The sequence below is a fragment of the Falco rusticolus genome, chromosome 5 (genome assembly GCF_015220075.1).
Source record: "Falco rusticolus isolate bFalRus1 chromosome 5, bFalRus1.pri, whole genome shotgun sequence".
NCBI classification, from domain to species: Eukaryota; Metazoa; Chordata; class Aves; order Falconiformes; family Falconidae; genus Falco; species Falco rusticolus.
Window position 1 is genome coordinate 13,082,197 of NC_051191.1, and position 18,559 is coordinate 13,100,755.

At 38.4% G+C, this 18,559-nt stretch overlaps 1 long non-coding RNA gene across 1 annotated transcript; it reads right to left on the reverse strand.

The window, feature by feature from the left end:
• Positions 1-7,258: 7,258 nt before the first annotated feature.
• LOC119148954 lies at positions 7,259-8,032 on the reverse strand. The gene is made up of 2 exons (XR_005104545.1): positions 7,909-8,032; positions 7,259-7,695 (listed from the first exon to the last, which is right to left on the reverse strand). It is a non-coding gene; the product is annotated as an uncharacterized LOC119148954 (long non-coding RNA).
• Positions 8,033-18,559: the final 10,527 nt, after the last annotated feature.

The following is an 18,559-nucleotide window of genomic DNA, read 5'->3' on the forward strand; positions in this document are numbered from 1 at the left end:
GGGAATGTTTGTTATTGCACCTAGGTCTTCCTGAGAATAGAGAATGATTAATTCTCTCACATTTTGCCATATCCTCTACTTTCTAAACTTACATGTTGCAAACAAAGGGACCTTTGTTATTTCTCTTGAGGGGCTATTGCACCCCTTAAAAGGTCTCAGCAAGTAAAAGATTTTCACTGGCCTTTAGCAATATTTTTTCCTTTCTTAACCTAGTCTCGGACTTCTAACCAGTGGCAAGAAAACACAACTTAAGCACTCATAGCTATACCTACGTAATAATGGTAACAGCAGAAAGACATCACTTCACAAGCTTCCCTTCCCCATTGCTAACATTTCAATGGCTCAGCCACTATGTGTACGTGTTTGCTGGATCAGACCTGGAAGCCGGAATGTACACCATCCATTAACTGTCGGGCTCCCCTATGTTAGATACCAGCCCCGAGGGAATAACTAAAACACAGCAGAGCGAACCTAACAGCAAGATTAAATGCGCTTGTGCACTTGCCTGTGAAGATGGGCATCCAGTTCAGTAGGTATTGCCCTGTACTGCGAAGAACAGGCTAGTGGCATGTTATCTTTTATGTGGGGCAAGCAAACAAGAACATTTATATGTTGGTGCTGCTCTGATTCTGTGAAGTATAGTGAAAGATAAAAGTACACAAGGCAGAGCATGTGTCTCCTAGGCACAGTCATGCTGGGGAGAGAAGTAATTTATCCCTGCTGGGTACATCCATCATAATCCAAAGCCTGGAAATATCTGTTATTACAGTGCTTATACTATGTATGTTTGCTGTTTAAGTTGTTTTGCTGCGATGCCGGTGTCAATTATCTTCTGAGATTCCTTCCTATGATTTTTGCCCGTCATGAGCATGTTCACCTGTATAAAGTTAGCAAACTCATATTGCAAGTGTGAAAGTTGGCCCTGTGCTTCGTCATAGCTTAGAGTCTGAGCCAAAAGAAAGCAAGTTAGAAGAAAAATGGCTCCTAGACTGGAGTTAATGCACTCCTCACCTGTAACCCCTGAAAATCCAGAAGCTCACATCATGAAAATTAAGATGAGATCTATCCAGAATTTAGCTAATCTCTGCTAATGATTTACCAGAAATCATTTGAAGTCTTTGGCAACTGAATGTTTTTGCTTGAGTGCTCTGTGGGAAACAAACATTCTAATACTTTTCAGTTACAAGTTACATTTGCGGATGGACAAATTAATTTTCTCTTTTTTTAAGAATGTCTTGTTAAAAGTTTTTTAACATGTTCTCAAGTAAGTTCAGGTCTCAATTTATGCTGGGAAAGAAAATAAAAAGACTGAAGATGAAAACCAAAATTTATTTTTTTTAGATTCCCTTATTCCTTGTTTCAGAAAACCTTATTTCAGGAATTAATTAAAAAAACCAAAACCAAAACCAAAAACTACCTAAAAAAAACCCCAAAAAACCAAAACACGAAAATGGTAAGGTTTTGAAGCAGAAGGAGAAAAAGAAAATCTCTACTGTTCATTAAAAAAATCGACATAAATGAAAATCCCCCCTTGTCCTTCTGCACGATGAAACACGGAAGTGAAGGGAAGCACTTAATTCAAGTACCGAAGTACCGATGGAAAGAGACAAATTCACTTCAGGAATTCTGAAATAACAGGTGTTAATCAGGGCCAAAGGCTCACCCCTGCATCTAGCAGCAAAGAGGAAGATGGCATTGACTTCAGAGGGGGAAGTGATGAGGAGGGCAATGCTGATTCTGGAGGGCGGCCATTCCTTGCAGTTCTGAATTTGCAGAGCTCAGGAGATGAGTGATCTGCAGAAAGAGGCCACTCACTGTCAGTGCAGGGAGTTACCAGCTGGGGATTATTCCCCATAGCACACTGTCCTCTTGCTTGCTCAATGGAGATGCTCAGAATATGTCAAAGACCAATCAGTCAACATCATTGTTATCCTTATTTCTTGGTTCCTGGGACTCAAAGTGCAGGCAAATCTTTCAGATTGTTCTGGCCAGATGTCCAGTGATTCAAGTGTCCAAATGACAGAAGTCTCCTACCAAAATGGTAATGTCCTGAGACATGCTGGTGTTTTATTTAACATACAGTATTGCTTTAATGCTGACTCTGAGTAGAGGAAATATTTGTAAAGCTAAGCTTTTGATACCATGATTAATATTTTCAGGTTGGCAGTGTAGAGGTAAGCATAACCAATAGTTAAATAAACGACTGAAGCTCCCATACAAATGCAATATTCTACCACAGCTTTTAACTAATCATTAAATAAAACAGAGCTAGCACATTGCTGTGAGCAAAATAATCTTTCTAACATGACTCTTAAACAACTCAGTAAATCACTCTTCAGTAATTTCTTTATCTAACTGGCTCAGTATCCTTGATAGATTCCTGATAGCCCTAAGAAATATTTGATCAGTGGGTTGCCTACATGTATAATCTTTACTTATTTGCTACACTAGTTTATCTCATTTTTTCCTAACTGAAACCCCATTTTATTATTTCATTGTGAAACATTTTCTCCGTGCAAAGGGTGAATTTATTAGACAGCTCAGACTCCTTCAGCCCTCTGAAGGACTGAGTGTTCTGTGGTGATTATGTGACAAATTAGACAAGAGAAATACCTTTGCCCGGTACTGTATAACGGCTAAATAGCTACACAGTACAGAAGCAGTCATGAAGCCCTGTCTTTAAAATAAAAATAGTGTTTACACTCCCCTTTACACAGTAATGAGGAGGAGGAGGAATTGGAGTATGTGGGTTATAGTGTTGCACAGTCTGCAAGTCAGCATGGCTGAAGCCTTTTCGGAGACAGCAGGTTTTAAAAGAATCGCCTAGATGCAAACAAAAGTCCCTTGTGGCTAAAATTCACAAATGTGTCTAAGCAGGTTAACTCTTTGAGTGATGTAAGATTTCCAGCCACTACGGATCAAACAAAAGGACAAGCCCGTGGCTTTGTGCACACAGAATGCATTGGGCTATGCCCCTACAACTTTCTAATGACAACATTCTAAGTCAATACCTTAAAGTGGCTACCCCAAGGTGCATCTCCTGCATGGCAGGAGAAAGGTTAATGTTGCATATAGTAGTTTCTGTCTTTTGTCAGTACTTCGCAGTTTACCCTCACTAAAATTAAACAAAATCAGCATCCAATTAATGGCCTGAGTTTTAGATTGCCTCTGGTATTGTGCTTGGTTTAGAAGTAAATCTAACTACACCATTAAATCTAATATATGGTTGATCTGTGGTTCAGAGGAAAATCTTTTGCTGGAAGATTGATTAAGGGTGAGATTACTCCGGGAGGTGGGGTGGGGGGAAGTTGCGGCATTTAAATAGTTTATTCTGAAAAACGCATTATCTTCTCAAAATTACAGCTGTAAGTATAAAGCTGCACACACCAAATGCAAAGGTCCTTAAAATTGCATGGCTCCTAAAACTCAGAACACCAGAATAAGGACATATGTGAATATTATAGAACATTTACCTGCACTTTTATGTCATTAAAAATAAACACTTCTGAAGTACTATATTAGAGTAGTGAAGTTAGAAAGTGATTAAGAACCTGAATTAATGTTTTTTTATATATTCTTATACTGAATAGTTGTAGAACAGACAGTGCAAAATGTGCTGTAAGGGAAATGAGTGCAAAATACACCTATAGTTTCAATTAGAAAAAAGTTACTTTACTCCATTAATTACAGTGCCGCCATTGTGAAGCTATTAGCAATAAAAATATTTGGTAGATAAACATGCACAGGATTATTTACCTTTTTCAAAATAGAATATGGACGCTTAGGATTCAGTTAGCTGAAAATTACTCTTCCGCCTAGTCAATAGAGCTTTTTGACATGAAAAGGAGCTCCTGGATTAAGCTATTATCTAAAATAGGTTAAAAGCATACCCCAAACCTGAAAGCCAACTCTATTTCTAGTTTTAGTAATTTTATTTCTAAGGTTCTTTTCTGATACATTTTGCTTCCAACAAAAGGAGAAACTAATGGAAATCCCAGATTCTTATGAAAGGAACAACACCTCAAATCAAGTTTAACTTTCAAAATGAGGTTATGAGTCCTACAACATTTTTCTAGATCTCCCATTGGGTAGATTTCACTATTGCCATCATCTGAAGAACTCCACTCACCAAAAAAACCCCTGATTTCTAAGGAAAATCCACTAAGTCATGCTGTTTGCAGTGCTTTCAGATTTTTTCAGTTAATGCCAAACCTTGTGGCAATTGTCTCTTTTTCTTAAGAGCTGTGCTTCAGAAACATTTCTGTATAAATTTTCACTCATAAAGGTAAGTTTTATGCTTTCTATTCCTTCTTTCTGTGGAGAGTAATCTGGAAAACGTGAGCCATAAAAGCTCATGAACAGAGTTTAGATAAGATAAGGAAAAGCTATCAAATCAAAAGCAATAGCTAGGTCCTGATTTGGGACTCTCATTACTGCTTTTTCCCAACTCTTCTGTTGTGGAGAAAAGAAGCAAAAAGTTATCCCTGTACTTTTAGAGTTGTACCTGTTGGCTTAGTTTTCTGGGTGCAGACATTGACCCCATATGGAGGTACTGGCTTCATGCCTGCAGCGCCTTGCACATCCAAGGGATGAGGTATTCATAACTGCTGCCAGATACAATTGCTTCACAAGCTGTATCTTGAGTGTGACATTTGCTGATGGTACAAAAGGAACCATAAAAGCTGAGGTACAGGATGGCTAGCAGATTGATGGTGCCAGCAGAGGCTTAGGAGAGTCCATGGGCAGAATGAGAGAACATGCCATGCTCGTCCAGTCAGCCCAAAGTTGGTGGGTACCACCATCTTCTCCAGTGTTCTGGGCAAGGAATGAATGGTTGTGACTAAAATCCTCTGTGCCACTTCAGTGCTAGTTTGGCTGTTCTCCTTGCATTTCATGTCGATTATCTTTCACAAAAGGTGAAAAATTGGTAAATCTTGAATCTGGATGATTGGCATTCACAGACGTGGTTTCTAACATAAATCAATTTCAGCTTTACACGGACTATTCTAAATGAATATCTATCTACACAGAAATAGGAAAGAGGAGAAAAACCTCCATCCAGAATACAAGACCAAATGAAGCTGGTCTTGTACAACATGAGTAATATCTCAACATCCACACTAATAAAATAAAATTCATATTTTCCTTTATTTCCTGCTGATCAGATCATCATCGCATCAAAAATTTCTTTGTTTAGTTTTGACTGTGCTCGTAAGCTTTATCGGACTTTAAGGGCTTCAGAGATGTTATGTGGGGTTGTGTCAAAAGGACAAAAAATATTCAACATGCTGTCTTTGGCAGAATGAGTTCCAGCTTTACAAATCTATTTCAATTAGGCCTTTCATTTCAAGGAACAGACAGATTTTAATTCTGACATGCAGAGATCTCATGCGTCATTACATTTACACTTGCATTTACTGCTGCAAAGATAGTACTATCACAATAAAATAATAAACTTCTAAACAAAAAACCAGAAAAGGGTTATTAATCATTTCACAGGACAAGTATCACATTCATCGCTTTAGCGCAGCTAAAAGAAGGTTGTTCCTAGTGATGTGATATACAAATGCAACCCTCAGTCTAAAAGACCTAAATGTTGATATCGTACTGTAGGATGAAGCATAGAAAGTATTACCCATGTTAGTTTTTAGTATAATTATACTTCTTGTGCAGAAAGTGCCTTTTCAAGATTACTCTGCCATAAGACATCGAAATCTCCTAATGAGGTCTGATATATTATGTGGCTGTATCTTTCCTGGAGTTATTCTTGCTTACTTACTAAGATTTGCTCTTATTTGTTATTTTGTTCTTACTGTACATACCACATTTTGTAGCCACTCCCATTTCCCCAGTTTAAATTGTACTGGAAATCATTGCCTGACAAACTTTTAGTACTAGAAGTGCCTGACCCTCTGAAAAACACAATGATGTTAAGTCTAGATGGTTTAAATAAATATCACTATGTAAGTAAAAGCTCTTGAAGAAGCAGTGTAATTATAAGATCCGTAGTCATATTTGGAGGCAAGACATCTCTTGCACAGCTGAATATTCTGGGGAGGCCGCAGCATCCTCTTGGATGGTGAAAGTTGACAGAGCACAGCAGTTTTAATACATCACCGGAAGCAAAAACATTTGCAAGCAAATGCCAGACTCTGAGGAAACTATAATGTATATTACTTTGTTTATTGCAGCTAATCAAATACACCTGTAGTAGGACTATAGTTTGTCAAAAATATCTGAAAAAACCCTGCACTTTTATGTTTTCAGCTATTTAAAAATAACAAAATTCAGTGTCATTTATGTTTCAACAGAAAATAAATGAAATCTAAAGTTATGGGTATTTTTCATTAGCTGTTAGATACGGCGGCTGTGCTAGAAACCATTATCTAGTACATTTTCCTTTCCAGATAAAACTTTCAAATGCTTGCATTTCATTGCATGTTGGTTGATTGGATAATTTGAACATCAAAGGAACCTTTCATTTAATTTAAGCCGAAAAGTTGTCTTTTGCTTTATTAACTTTCGATCAATAAACAAGCAATTTGGAAATGTAATCAGGAAATGCTTCCAATTGGCTGACAATGTATCAAAGCCAGTGCTTGAAGGCAAGAGCAAGCTATAACAAGCAGTTTATTACCAGTAGCTGTTACTGACATTAGTCAAAACCAAGAAAGATAAAATGGAATAAGAAATGTAATGCTGGAAGAGCCTTGGGCGCTGTGTTCTCTTCTTCCTTTTGAAAACTGCAAGCCTGTCTTTGATATGATAACAAATATAAACTGTTTAAAAACACCAAATGCAGAAAAGCTGAGACTAGCCTGTCATGGAGTTAATCCATTCTAGAGTGACATACAAATAGTGTAACATCCAGCGGATATATGTTATGGAAATATTTTGAATTGGATTTACATGTAGTGAGCAAATTGGAACTTTTGATTTTATGTGATATTGTAATGTGCATGTTCTCATATTAACTGGGTGTAATCCTATTTGAAGATAATGAGTTTTCAATAGGCTCTCAAGTCTAAAACTGCATCAGAACGTTTTCATTTTGGCTGGAGAAAGTCCAAATGGACTTAGAAAAAATTGTCTACCTCAGTCTTGGTGGTACCTCCTGTTTCTGTGGGGAATTTACATATTTTTTTGGCCAGCACATTGTCGGTAAAACGAACAGAATGATGAGCTTTTCTAGTTTATTTTAACAGTGTGCTGTTTGTATTACTCTGTGTTGCCTATAGCCCAGAGCAGAATACTGGGCTGGATTGCACCTCTGGTTTATTGAGCATGCCACTGAAAGCATCTTGTAGTTATTTCAACATTATCTGTACATATTTTTAACTCAATTAACAATAAATAAAAAGGAAAGAAAGGAAAATATGTTTGACTGGAATTGATTTGAGAGGTGAATAACGAGCATAGATTAACAGATTTAATTTTCCTGTTCTACAGTGAAACGAAGTCACATGGACTTAACACAAAGGGATGCAGGAAAAGAACAAAGACAGAAAATGTTTTGGCTGCTTTTTGAAAGTTCTGTGTGTTGGCACACTGGGCATGCTGAGCACATCACAAGGCATGCTGACACACAAGTCACATATTTCATCAACTCAAAGGGAGGCAATATCGTTATGTTAGAGGATTATTTTTCTGGTTCTTCCAGTTAGCTGTTTTACAGGTTTCATGACTGCAGCAACTCTGTGTGGAAATATAAGAATAGATGTACACAAAACATTAACAGGTCTTAATTTCATCTCACTAGTACACTCTAGTAAAGCCTTAAAATTCTTTTTTCCTTTAGGCCTCAAAACGTGGATGCCGGTTACACTGATGGTGGTGCATCAGCTGGCAGTGCTCCTCAGGCAGGGAGCGCAGTGATGGTATCTCAGGGCTTCACACCTCACTGCTCACCTGTTTAGCTTCTACATCCCTTGATGTCCTTGCTGTTGATCAGTATTATCATGGTTTTCTTTGACTTTCACCATATTTGGCCCATTGAGTTGGAACCATTGTTGAGTCATGAGGAATGACAAGTAGCCCTGTCTCATAACGAGACCTTCTGTAAGCTGTAGCAATACTAACGGTCATCTGTTCTAAGATAGTAAGCATTAAAACTAGCATTGCCTGGGTAAAAAAATTACTGAAAAGAGAAATTAAAGTATCATGTTTGAAGAAATGAACCAATATAGGTCTATAGGTGCCCATGACATTAAATCATCTTATGCCAGCTGAGATCCCATCTAGAGTTTCTTGGCACAACTTTCAGTATTGTTCATGAAATATTTTTGAACCCAGAACATCTAGTACTAATGGACAACCACCCCCTGAAATCAGAGAGTAATTCATGTATCACCCGTGTGTACCTACCAGTACACTGAGGTCTCATATTATCAGAATTTGACCTAAATCATGTATATTGAAATCATCATATTGAACTGATGGCATGAAGAGATGAGTCTTAGCAATTTCTCCTTTGTAAACCAAAATGAAACAGATTAAGAAAACTTGTCTCATTTACATGTAATCATCACTACACAAGGTTTTGCCCATCAAAGAGAACTCTGAAAATGAGCAGACATTCACACCTATCTGAAAGCCTGAGGAAAACACTGCAATCACACTAATACATCATATTACAGGCCTTTCCTTAATTCTTTACTAGTATTTAAAAAAAGATAAAATAGTAGGGAAAGAGCAGCTACTGTTATAAAGATAACAAGAATGGAAGAACTTGTACTTGAAAGAAGTAAGAAGAAAAAAGATTTGTAATGTCTGTTCTTATCTAAATGCACTCCAGAAATTGTCTCTTCATTGCAGAGAGGGTCAGACACCAGAGTATGAATAGTTTTGTCAAAGAGAAAAAAAAATAGGTTTCATATAAATGTTAAAACATTCAATGTTCTATGGAGTAGGGAGAAAAAAAGAATATGTAAATAGCAGATATAATTTTCCTGTGAAAAGAAGCAACAAAAGTTTTTTGGTTAATTTTGGGTTAATTAAAACATTTTGTTCAATCTGAAAAGAATCACTGTTTTCTTTTTTGGATTTTTTTTTTCTTCTTTTCAGTGAAACTAGCTCAATTAATTCTGATTTTTTTTAAAGATTTAAAGTTCAGCCTTTGAAATATATTTTTTAAATTGTTGGAAATTCCTAAAAGTCTTTATCATTTGTTTCAGGAATATATTTTTCTTCTTAAAAACAACTTAAAAGAATTAAGAACAAATCATATCTAGAAATGGGAAAATCAAAATATGCAACCAAGAATGTTACCTACGTCTGTCTTCTGTGTCCTTTTTAATGGTTTGATCAACAGAGTGTTTCAGAAAGAGAACAAAAGTGAACTTTGGAGTGTGGGAGTGATACAATCTTGGCTCCATTAGGGTAGGTTAACAAAAACAGTGAGCACAGATAACACTGAAACAGAGACAGGGAGAAATGCTCCTTTTATGTGTCCTAGAAGATCATGTAATTTTATCCCCACCTACTTTCAGCATGCTTAATAGCATATCGGGGAGTGAAAGAATTTGTTGTGAAATATGAAACTGTTATGTTAACCTTTTCTGGGAAAAAATAAAGGGGGGGGGGGGGGAATAGTTCAGGCCTAGTTACACTATTCAAAACAGTGGATATGAAAATGACTCTCAGTGGACTCCGGCACTGCAACACCATTCAGAATTGCTGTATACAACAGTTTCCTCTGCCTGTGTATTCACATGTTTTGTTTTTTTTTTTTTTAAAAAAAAAGCTTGTTTCACAAGTTTATGCACCTGTAAAGTGATCAATAATTCAAATGAGCCCTGCTTAATATTCTCAAAAAATATGATTAGTCACTCATTTGAACATAGATTGTCAAAATCCAGAATATTGAGAAAGATCTATCACTGCTGCTTGGGTGATCTTTTTATGGGGTGTGTCTGTTAAATCTTCACCACGCTGTAATAAAAAGGTATGAAAGACATCTTCGTGTGGCCACTCCTGCCACAGGATCTGTAGCAGTAATCTAAAGTGCAGTCAAAGAGCCTGGCCTTGTCACAGAATTATAGAATCTTTTTGATTGGAAAAGACTCTTAGGATCATCAAATCCAGCTGCAAACCCAGCACTGCCAAGTCCACCACTGAACCATGTCCCTGAGGACCACATCTACATGGCTTTTAAATACATCCAGGCATGGTGACTCAACTGCTTCCCTGGGCAGCCTGTTCCAATGCTTCAACAACCTTTCAGTGAAGAAATTTTTTCCTAATATCCAATCTAAACCTCCCCTGGTGCAACTTGAGGCCATTTCCTCTTGTCATCATAATACCAAGATAATGGACCCACCCTAAGAGAAACCAGTTGTGCTTAAATGCTGTGAAACAGTTGCATTCTGGGAGACAGTGTCTTCTAGAGTGACCAACATAAAATCAGTATACGTGGCTCTCTTCTAGGGGGGAATCAGTAACAGTTCACTTTGTTAAAAACAGCAAAATTAAAACAGAAAAGAGATGTTATATTCTTTATAAATAGCTGACGGAAATGAACATTAAGAAAGGAGAAGAGCTATTGGACCATGTTAGCAATGAAAGCATAGGCATAACCCAATAATGAATAAATGCAGGCTGCAGTTTAGAGAGTGGAGCAAAACCACCACAGTAGATGCGCATTAAAGCACCACCCCAATTGCAGCAATGCAGGCAAGAAATCTAATCAGTTGCGAGCTGCTTCATTATATATTTATAAAGGAACCTCAGATGGGGCTTAGGTGCAGATGTAGACATTTGTCTAGCTACATGAGAAAGGTACCTGGGCTTTCACTACAGTCAGTGCAGGTCTAGGTTTTGACTCAGCTGATTCTAGCAGCATTTGAGATACCCTGCGATAGCACATTTTGCTTTGGCTGCCAAGCCGAAAGGATGCAGGCCTCCTGGGGTCTTGTGTTGTATCCTGCAGTCCTAAGAGTAGGGTTTAGATACTTCGGGGCTTCTCCAATGTCATTGTATACCTATGTGAATCAAACCCCTAGCTTATCCCAAAGCAGATATTTAGAGTTTGATTTTGTTGTCTAAACAGGCATCTAGTATTTTTTGATAAGGCTAAGACTATCCTTCTTGGCTTCCAGCCGCTCCAGAAGGTTGTCTCTTAGAATTCCTAAGTCACACCTCCAAGTTTTTGTCTTGATGCCTTTGATATCTTAGGGCATCTTAAATGGAAATAGGTGCTTAAGCTTAGGCAGCACACCATATATAGCCTGCTTACCTGAACTTCTTTCTGGATTGAATTTGCTGCAGGGGCAGTTCAGTTAGATAACTCTAATGCAGACATCCACATAAACCTAGGTATTGAAGCACATCCCATTCATACCACAATTTTGCTAGTAGCTAAAGAACAGATTGCCAGATTCTAGATGTGGCTTTAGACCTTAAACACAGAGGTAAGCATTCATTTTTAAACATTCAAACTGAAGGATGATCACAGGTGTTTTAGAATACATGTACGTGTTTTTTGAAAACACATCCAATTCCCCTTCCACCTACTCTCTCGTTCAACTAAGAGTGGTGCAGGTGTATCTGCATGAAGCCAAGCCCACCCACAGACCTTATCTTGGGCTGAACACTGAACTAAACTCAGCTTTCATGTTGGAGCTGCTATGTGCTTAGCCAGTTTGGGAAGTGAGCAAAGTAAATTAGGGTCTTTCTGAAAAATACAAAGTAGATATGCTCTAAGAAATACACATAACCAAAAAGTGTCAAAGTAATAGGTACCTAGACCACAAATCCATCAAGTATTTTTGCTCTATTTACATGAGGACTTTCTTAGTGACATGATTTGGCTGCCATTACAATACATATGGTAGATCTAAAAAGAAAGTGGCAGATGTTTACACTAGAGCAATATAAATGTTCTACAGTTAATCAAAGGCTGGCTTAAACAATAGCTATAAAAGCAATATTCTTTGGCACCTATCAGTCCACCATTCACATGTGTAAGTCTTTCATGGATAGGAGATGAACTAGGATGAGCTACAGACAGCTGGTTGATTTAGAGCCATGCTATTTGCTTGTCAAAGAAAGATGACTGATACTTAAATGTAATAGACTACAGGTTATTCCATTTATGTATCTAACTAGTCAAAAAAAAAAAAAACCCACCTTGAAAAATTATTATGGCTCAGTTATACAAGCTTGTGGTGCAAAAGCAATTGCTCTAATTGCAACACACATGACCAGCCTCCTGTAATCACAGAAGAAAGTATAAGGTGATATTAACACAGTTTGGGATGATGCAGTGCTATCCTTCTTTATTTTACCATCAATATTACCATTGCCCATCCTGCTGATTTTGGCACCCAGTTTCAGTAAAGGTGAATTCCTTATGACTGCATTTTTCTGGTAGAAACACTGGAACAACTATGTGAGCAGATTATGTTGTCTCTACTAACTCAGCCACACCTGCATTTTAGGCCAGTAGCTTGGTAAATACTGCAAACATCTCATAATAGCTTCTTTTTTTATGCACAGAAAACTATGAATGAAGAAAGAATGTTCAGGGAAGGTCTTGTACAAAAAACAACCCAAAATGCTCTCTAAGAGAGGAAACACTTCTCTTATCTGTCATCAGCATTGATTTTTATCAGATTTTGTATTAAAAAAACCCCTTTAAAATACATTTTCAGAAGTGATTGCAATGCCTGTCAATATTGCAATGTCAAGTTTAACACCTTCATATTTACAATAGCAAATCGCATTTCAAGTGCAGTACATCATGAAAGCATAAATCCTGAGACTGCTTAAAACCTTAATCAGTCGCTGTTCTCTTTTGTGTAGACCTAACCCACGACTCCTCCACACTGGGGTGCGGTGGGCATCCTACGCAGAGTGCAGGAGGTGGTTTCCAAATTGAACTGTAGAAGAGATTTGGTGAGGCAGCGGTAGCTTCTGATGCCAAATAAGTTTAACTGTACATCACATGAGCAACAACAGCTGAGTCATTCAGTGTAACACCCAGACAGTCACAAAAGTGTTTCTGCACTGCCTGGGTCAGGATGAGGCCGTGCAGGCAGCCAGAACTGGGGTGCATGTTGGAAATCAAAGTGCTGGGCAGCAGCGGGAGCAGGGCTGCTCTGTGGGCAATGGGGAGCCTGGAGCCAGTGGTGACCCCAATGCAGGCACTGTGCCTGTGGCACCAGTGACCACAGGGATGGGATGCTGTGTGTCCCTCACCATCAAAGCAGGGTAAGAGGAGGTGGGGATGGGGACACATCCTGTTGACAGCTCCGCAATCTGGCAATGGCGAGGCGACAAGTCAGGTCGAAAGTCAGCCAAGGTGAGCCAAGCAGCAATTCAGCAAAAGCAGGGAACTGGACAGGATATACCCGTGGTATCGCTGGGGCAGGGCCTGATTTCTCCAGGCTGAGCTGAGCTGGGGTCCTGGGCCATGAGCAGGGCTGGGGGGGTCTGGGAACGATGCTCAGTGAGGCATTTTGCTGCCCTCAGGGCCCTGACAAAAAGCCCGTTGTAGGCTTGCTGTCGAATACAGGCTTCAGAAATGGATACAGATTTTCAGAAAGGTGAGAGAATAATGAATAGGAGAGGAGAGGGGCTGAAACAAAACACAAGCAGATGAAAATATCTGCATACGTACACATGTGCGCTAGAAGGACGGGGAAATGGCTTCTGCGCTCCCCTGCACCTTGCTCCGCGCACTTGAGGAGCGGAGGAAGCTTTGCCCAGACATCAGGTCACCTTTAAAACTAGCGCTGGTCCATTGTCACCTCCGTTTGCCAAGTACCAGCTGAGAACTGTGAGACCTGTTACTTATCAAAAAAAGAACAAGAGGTAACAATAACAATAAAACAGGGATATAACAAATCAGATTTTAAAACCAAAGCCTCTTCTCTCTTTTTTCCTCACTGTCTCCAAGTACACCTTTCCAGCTCATTACTGCAAATCATTTGAATTCCAGCACACAATGTCACCTGCACTGTAATCTGATTACTTTATGGAGGAATTAGTATGTATATTTAATGTAGAAGGGTTTTAATCTTGATGAAAATAATCCTAAGGAACTGTGATAGGGCTGCTCATATGTCTGGCAGATATGCCAGTAACATGCTAATAAATGACAGCTGATTTATGTATCTGGATTCTTTTATTTATAAAAATAGCAAGTGGACTGATTTTTGATATTAATAATACAAGTGAATCCACTTTGATTAGACTTCTGTAGAGAGCTGTGCATATTCGGCATTACAATTAAATCTTATGATGTGGAATGGGAATGACATGCTAATGAAGCAAGCCAGTGAGCCTGAACCAAGAATGTCCAACATCATTATGGGATATCTTAGATGAAGAGTAATTATAAGAGGAACACTGAAATGTCATTAAAAATCTTCAGTAAGAGATTTAACCTACTATTTCATACTAATGCTGGATTTTTACAACATAACTGAACACAAAGTTCCTTTTCAGAATTTACAGAAAGGGCTTTTAAATAGGTTTGGATTTAAGAAAAAGATACAATCTAGTGTCCTAATTTAATTTGGTACATCAAAATTCAATGGTAGTATGTAATTGAAATCTCTTTTTAATAATTTCAGATGAATTAGCAATTAGGGCTTGATCCGATTTCCATGAAATTTATTAAAATTGAGGGCTGAAGCCCTTGAAAATTTTTATTCTTTTCACTCCATTAGCACAATACATCTAGTCTAAGTGACTCTGTCAGTTAGTACTGTGCATTCCTTGTTTATTTATGAGAATTTGTTTCATGGAAGTTCAAAAGAGGTAATCTTATGCATATTCATAGTAGGTGGCTCATAATACATGAATCAAGTAAAACTCTCAGAGCCTGAATTGGTTCTTACTTTCTAAGCAAGTTTACTAACTGTTTTTATGCTCACAGCTTCTCCCAACCACATTGTGTCTGTACGCGCTCTGCCCGTATCGGTGACCTTCTGGAGACTTGTGGTGACTTGCCAGGCCTCTCTCTTTGAATATAACACAGGAAAGGATCAAACGCTGTGCTGGCCTCTTAAAACATATATATATATATATATATATATATAAAACACATGGACTTCTGAAGACCACTATGAAACAGCAGCCCTAGAGAATGGGACAACGAACCAGAAAACCAGTACCAATCGTACTATCTCAGTACTCTAAAAATACTCTGCCAATTGTACATTACACACAGAGAGACTGTAAGGTCACAAGAAGTCTGCCACGCAGAGGTTTTTGGGGGAGGTTGGCTTAGTTTTTCCACAGAACATTTATGAAAAGCAATTATGCTTAACGGGAAAAGGCTGGAGCATGATGGTCTCACTCTGTGACAGCCATGTGTTTCAATGCTAAGTGCGCAGCGTTCCCTGGATGTGTGTCTCTATCACGTTTACTTTATTAAAGATGCCATTCTGGGAGAGGCTGGCCCTTGCTGTGTCACTAGGAGAAAGGTAAACAATATTTCTTGTGAAAGAAGGGCCATTTCTGTGGCTAAAGGAAGGAAATGTTTATTACTTCTAATGAAACTTAAAAATACATGTGTTGCTAGTTTTCTGTCATCTGAAGTGCTTAATTATTAAAATAATGAGACTCCAGAAGGAAATTGCAAGGAGAAGGTAGGAAATTTCTTAGTACATTATTGTGACAGAGAGTAACCTGCTCTACCTCTAAGGCCAGTGGGACTTCTAACAAGAGATAACCCCAGCTAACGACTTCATACTTTGTGTTTATTATTGTAGATAACAGCTATTGTTTGCTAAACACAGTATAGTGGCATCCTTAAACTCCAAAAATGGATCTGGATTTAGTATGTCTATAAACACATATGTTTCTAACACGTGAGAGTAAAAAAAAGTATTAAAAATCAGTTTCAAAAAAGTGAACAATGGTCAAACAGGTTTTCGTCATTTTCTTTTATAACCAATGCATGAGAAATTTATTTCTACAGAATTTCAAGTTGGTTTGGCATTCTTCTTTGACTTCATTGGTTTTGATGTAGATACTAATAAAGAACCTAATTTTTCATTACACACTCAATGTTTGGTTTAGCAAAGACATTTCTGAAGCCCTTTGCTTTAATATCTTTTTTTTTCAAGGGTGAAAAAAGAAGTTTTCATTTCAAACGAAGCAAAGATACATGTTTAAGAGTGATACTTATTTTGATTTTTAAAAAATAATTATTTCTTTAAAACTTTCAGGAGTAAACCTGGTATATCAGAAGTTTGCTGTGATATGTGTAGCTCGCCACATTCACAATTAACACATGAACCTATGCTCACAGCAGTTTACGTAGGAAAACAGGGAAATGTGTCACCTCTTAAGCAGCTTAGAAAGTAAGGTGGCATTGCTGTGGTTTGCGTTAGCAATTGCCAGCATTAAGATCCATCAGTGAATAAAACGTTATGTGGGCAGTAACTCACCCTAAAGAACTTGAACAAATACCCTAGGGTTACACCCAGACATCTCCCACTGGCAAAAATCCGAATAAACAAAACCAATGGGCCTTATACTGTAACCTGAAGGCGAACAACCTGCTGGTGAGATCAGCTGGGGAGTGAATTAAGCATCCAATAAACCATCACTAACAACACATTGCTTCCTTTTCCCCATAGTCTGAAGCTAGAAGCTGTTAACAGGAAGTACCCCAGCAGAATGAGTAACTACTCATCCCTTAACAATTCTGCAGCACCCTGTGAAACGTGCAAATGTTTGGCTGTGCCACCGGTCTGGAGAAGGTGCAAACTGCTTTTAGAGTTCTGATCAATCTGCGAGGCAGAAATGCGTGTTGCATCTGCCCAAGCAGCTTGTTTGTCTGGATTCAGCTGAAGAGCGCTGGGGGCCCTACAAGCTTTGCATTCTCTACCATGTCACTTCAGACATCGGGATCTGAAGATATGCAAATGGTTTGGACAAGCAAACATGGTGCCAACGCTACATTTGTAGCAAATCATGCAACAGAACACCAGTTACTGTTGCATCGTGGCAAATTCTCCAAGATAAGTATAAGCAGACTAAAATAATAAAGGCAAGCCTCTCCAAAATATTTTGTAATTTTTTTTATAAATATATTTTTTTTTTTACACAGTTTTTTAATAGCAGGCAGCCTCAGAGGCAAAACCACACCAGTCTCGAAGCCCTGTGGCTGCGTCAGCAAGGCACCGTGTGCCAGGTAACGTGCCACGGCTGGTTAGGGCTACCTCCATATGCTGGAAGACAGTGCGCGTTATAGTACAGAGCAAACGTGGCTATATGGCTGCCAGCCTAGAGCTGGCTCCCGTACAGACAGCTTGGAGCATGGGAAGGAGAAGCTCAGGTCTGTACGCACCCACCTGTACAGACATTTCCCTAAATCCACATTTGCAAGTCAGGAGCTAGAGCCTGCTGGGGTTTGAAATTCTACTCATATTTCCCAATGGCCTCAAATATTTGAAAATACTAGCACTGGTCAGCCACGACTGTGGCAGAGAGAGGAGCTCTGAAATGTGATTTCTCCTTTGCTGGAGCATGGTTGGTGTCTCAACGGCCAAGAAAGTGTCAGTTGTCAGGATGGCTGCAAATGCGCCGAGTAAGCAGAAAGTGGGAGGGCTGTGCAATGCACTACTCTTGTTTCTGTCTTTCAAGTGCTCAAGACCCATCACCATTAAGATAAAAATCATGCTCAAACCTCTACTCATTATGTGTATGTGGACCTTCACTCAATACATTTCCTAATGACTGAAGGCCACCAAGTTACTTCTAGTTATATACATATACATATATACACACACACACACTTCTAGTTATATATATATATATAAAATTATATATATATACACACTTCTAGTTACATATATATATAAAATGCTGTGGGAAGAATGGGATTCTTCGGAGTTTCCCAGTGAATCCAATGGGACTGCAGCACAGGAGGAGTTCATGAAGGCTTTTGCAGAATGGAGAAGCAAAGATCAAGCAGAATTCTTGCTCTGTTAGCATCAAATGCCATTTAGCCATTGATTTCAGTGAACTCTGAATTTCACCCCTCAGACCTTTATATACTTCTTGGTGTAAGTACAGTTTTCAATGAAACCAGTTAGATGCTTGTTTAGCAGGATTAGGGCTAATTCTTTAAAACACAGTTATGGTTGAAACCAACATTCCCCTTCCTCCAGCGCATCGGTTCTTGACAACATTAATGCATCGTTTGGCAACTTCACAGCTTGAATCCTCCATAGTAGTAGTAGTAATAATAATAATAATAATAATTATTATTATTATTTATTAATATTATTATAGCTAAAAGAAACTTTGCAACATCTGTCCATCTGCATGCTAATAGAGTATGCCTAACATCAGTGTCATGAACAGAGGGAGTTTTGCTGAACTTGACAGCACCTTTGATAGCTGGCCTAAGGTTGGTTCATGCATTATTTTACATGGGTTGTTGAATATAAACAGCTTATGGATACACACTATTATTATATATGAATCTATAAAGTATTCATAAGCAATGTTCCCATACTGAAACTCTAATCTTCATGAATGGCATTTATTTTAAGGAAAATATATGATGAGAAAAAAGTTTTACAGGGTTATCTTTAAA